A 3,951-nucleotide genomic window follows, 5' to 3' on the forward strand; every position below is an offset into this window, starting at 1 on the left:
GGGCCTCCAATCGTTCGCTTTACCGGATGGAATTGCGACGATCGAGCGCCAGCTATCCTGAGGGAAACTTCGGAGGGAACCAGCTACTAGACGGCTCGATTGGTCTTTCGCCCCTACACCCGGTTCCGACGATCGATTTGCACGTCAGAGGCGCTTCGGACTTCCACCAGAGTTTCCTCTGGCTTCATCCCGACCGGGCGTGGATCGCCATCTTTCGGGTCCCTGGTCGCTCGCTACGCCAGAGTCGGCCGAGTCGTACTCGGAAAAAGGGGAAACCGACCCGGGGGTGATGCGCCCGCGCGCAGCGCCTAAACTCGACGACAAAATAGGACTAGTTCAAGCCGCGGGATCTCACCGATGGGCGGAAGGAGGATATGGAAGCTGGCGCCCGGCAATTCCCCTTTTTGGAAGATGCGCCGGTCCCCTCTCGGGGAGGAGGGAAAAACAACCGCACGTCAGCCACGAGCCTTCCCTCTCCTATCTCTCTCGGGAAGAGAGAAAAAAGGAAAAGTTGCGGGCACCGCAGCAGCGACGGCGGAAGGCCGAAAACGCCGCGCCGGCGGGATCGGGCACGGCTCGGAGGCGGGTGAGGCGAGGAGAAGACGACGGCACGAGACCGACGACACCCCCCGACGACCCCCGGACGACTTTGCCACGACACCTCTCCCGATCGACGCCCTCCTACACGCTCTCTCGCTTTCGCTTCGCCTTCGGGGTTAGTCAGAGGTGGCCCCTACGACTCGCGAACGGCCAGGACTCCTCGGTCCGTGTTTCAAGACGGGTCGGGTGGGTTGCCGATGCACGTCGCTGACCCGGGGTGGCGGGCGGCTCGAGTAAAAAAGCGTCGCCGAGCGACCTCTCCGGAAACGGAAACGGGCGCGGGCGGGGTTGCCCCCGACAAGAACCCGAAACGTCGGCGAGGTGCGTGACGGCGAGGCCGCGCCAGTCCTATCCCGCCTCTCATCGCGCACGCGCCCGAGACGGTGGGGCGCCTAAGGAGCGACACACAGAGTGCGTCGCCCGCACGCGACTTCCGGCGGGATCAAAACGGACCGGCTCGCCACGTGTAACGGATCGTGTCAGATTTCCTCCGTTCCCGGCAGAAAGGGGCAGTTACGTTCGCGGGCCCGACGGCCGGTGGCCCCCGACTTCACAAGGTGGGAAGACGGGGGTTTTCAGGGTGATGAAACGCCTGCCGCCTACGGAAAAAAACCCGCGTGTTCGACCTGCACGCCGGGAACGGGTCGCGACGACGGACCGGAGGGGAAGTGCGTCCGGTGCCGGCCGCGCGGAGGTCGCGCCGAAGCGCCCGCGCCATGATTACGCCGAGCGATGAGAAGGGGACGGGTGCAGCGGAGTCGCGCGCGGAGGGAGCAGGAGGAAAGAAGAAGCGGCGGCGACGGATGCGGCGGGTTAGGGCCCGGCGGCAGCAGCGATCGAGAGGACGAGTCCCCTCCGTCGCAGCCAACCGACGCAGCCACCTACCGACGCCGCGGTCGTCACCACGTTTCCCTTCCCGCTATCCACGCGGCCCGTCTCCTTCGTCGGCGACGCGGGCACAAAAGCTGGCCCGCGGAGAACGAGTTCCCCGCGGACACGACGAACGACGACCTGTGCCGCGACGGCCTCTCTTTCAAGAACACACATCGAGTTTGGGCTCGAGCCTAGGCAGCACCGGACTGAGTCCCCCCGCGATCGCGGTGAGCGGTCCCACCCGTTTACCCCTGGGCGGTTTCACGTTCTCTTGAACTCTCTCTCCAAAGTTCTTTTCAACTTTCCCTCACGGTACTTGTCGACTATCGGACTCGTCCCGGTATTTAGCCTTGGATGGAGCTTACCACCCGATTTGGGCTGCGTTCCCAAGCAACCCGACTCTCGGATCGAAGGCCGTCGCTCGCCGTCCGCACCGAATGGGCCTGGCACCCGCCGCGGGCGGCCCCGATCGAGGGAACTCCGAACTATGCGAGACGAAAACGAACGGCTGCCTTCGACCCATGCGCCACACGTCCCGAAGCCTTTAACTTGCGACGGGATTCGGCGTTGGGCTTCTCCCGGTTCACTCGCCGTTACTAAGGGAATCCCGGTTGGTTTCTTTTCCTCCGCTTAGCGATATGCTTAAGTTCAGCGGGTCGTCTCGTCCGAGCCGAGGGCGGCGGTTTTTAGTAGAGTGTGGTGTTTGGAGGAGAGGAATCTCGATCGGTACCCTCCGTGTGACGACGGCTGGCCGATATAGCGCCCGTCCGACCGAAAATGAAGAAGCCAACAATTAAAAAAAAAGCGTGGGTCCTCCCCATCCGACGTTGCCTACGACGCGGCCACCTTTTTACGGTGCGACGGCCGTGCTCGTCGCGCTGCTCGAGGCGTCGCTGAGAGACACCTTCATGAGGCAGAGAGCGAGACGAGCAGGCGGCGCTTACGTCGGCAGTCGGTTAGGTCGGTGCTTTTTTTTTTGTTTTGTTCTCCCTTCGGCTGCTTTCGGACAGACTCCTCCTGCTCCTCCTCCACAGTGTTTCTTCACGCGGTCGAAAAGGGAAAAGACTCCGCGGTCTGCCAGCGGGAGACGAAGGAGGAGGCCGGAGAGGGTTTTAAAAAAAAAAAAGACATTGAAAGGAGTCAATTCTTTTTTTATTTTTCTTCCCCCTCGTCACTCGCTCCTGCGACGTCCCGGTTACCACCGTGCCGAGGACCGGGCGGGCACGGGGACGGCAAGATGTCGTTTCGTTAACGGAGAAAGACATGTAACGTTCCGCCTCTCGACCGGACGTGGCCCCGAGACAAGGGATCTCGGGGCCGCAATGTGCGTTCGAGGTGTCGATGTTCACTGAGTCCTGCAATTCGCATCAGTTCTCGCGGCTGGCCGCGCTCTTCATCGACGGACGAGCCGAGTGATCCCCCGTCCAGGGTTCAGCACTTGGGTTTTTTATATTAGTTTTTGTTTATATAGATTTAGTAGTGTGCGAGGAGGTCTGTGCGAGGAGGCGTGACGGCATTGCAATGTCGCGAGTAGTTTGTTTTTAGCTAGCGGCGGTGGCACAGCGGCTGCAAAAAAAACAAAAAACGATAAAGCGGCGACAAGGCAAAGAAGAAGCGGCCATCACTTGCGGTGGGCGAAAAAACAAACAGGTGGTAAGACGCGGAAGCAAGCAAGAAGAGCTGGGGCTTTAAAAACCTCCGCGTCACCACAAATCTATCTCTCGCTCCGCCTTTTATAGGTTTGTTTGCGCGCATTCGAGGCGTTGACGCCGACAGACAGAGGAGGTAGGCCGGAAAACAACAAACCAGTCTCGAACGGGAAAACGGTAATGATCCTTCCGCAGGTTCACCTACGGAAACCTTGTTACGACTTTTACTTCCTCTAAACGATCGGGTTCGGTCGTCTTCTCCAGGCATCGAACGCCGAGGCGTAGATGCACGAGTGTCGTGACGGACACGTCGCGCACTGCCCGGCGGCGTCGTCGGCCAGATCCGAGGACCTCACCGGACCGTTCGATCGGTAGTAGCGACGGGCGGTGTGTACAAAGGGCAGGGACGTGATCGACGCGGGCTGTTGACCCGCGCCTACCGGGAATTCCTCGTTCACGGGGTTGGTTACAGGCCCCGATCCCTATCACGGGAGGTGGTTCAGAGGTTTCCCAACCCTCTCGGGCCGGGGCGAAGTCCCCGCTGATACCTCCAGTGTAGCGCGCGTGCGGCCCCGGACATCTAAGGGCATCACAGACCTGTTATCGCTCCGCCTCGTGTGGCTTTCTGCCACCCGTCCCTCTAAGAAGTGCGTGAGAAAACCGACCCGGACCCGAGCGCCACGGAGGACGCCGAGCCCGCCGTAAAAATCACTGACATCGGCGCACTAGTTAGCAGGCCGGAGTCTCGTTCGTTATCGGAATCAACCAGACGGATCGCTCCACCAACTAAGAACGGCCATGCACCACCACCCACCGAATCGAGAAAGAG

At 61.0% G+C, this 3,951-nt stretch overlaps 2 non-coding genes across 2 annotated transcripts in view; both read right to left on the reverse strand.

The window, feature by feature from the left end:
* The window catches only part of LOC145273131 (large subunit ribosomal RNA), a 5,721-nt gene extending 3,569 nt beyond the window's left edge, over window positions 1-2,152 (reverse strand). The window contains exon 1 of the ribosomal RNA XR_013866164.1: window positions 1-2,152. This exon is cut by the window's left edge and continues 3,569 nt beyond it. This is a non-coding gene — a ribosomal RNA (large subunit ribosomal RNA).
* Window positions 2,153-2,747: 595 nt separating this feature from the next.
* LOC145273304 (5.8S ribosomal RNA) lies at window positions 2,748-2,905 on the reverse strand. The gene has a single exon (XR_013866300.1). It is a non-coding gene; the product is annotated as a 5.8S ribosomal RNA (ribosomal RNA).
* Window positions 2,906-3,951: the final 1,046 nt, after the last annotated feature.

The sequence above is a fragment of the Euprymna scolopes genome, unplaced genomic scaffold (genome assembly GCF_053919585.1).
Source record: "Euprymna scolopes isolate OS-2025 unplaced genomic scaffold, ASM5391958v1 sca1, whole genome shotgun sequence".
Classification (NCBI taxonomy): Eukaryota; Metazoa; Mollusca; class Cephalopoda; order Sepiida; family Sepiolidae; genus Euprymna; species Euprymna scolopes.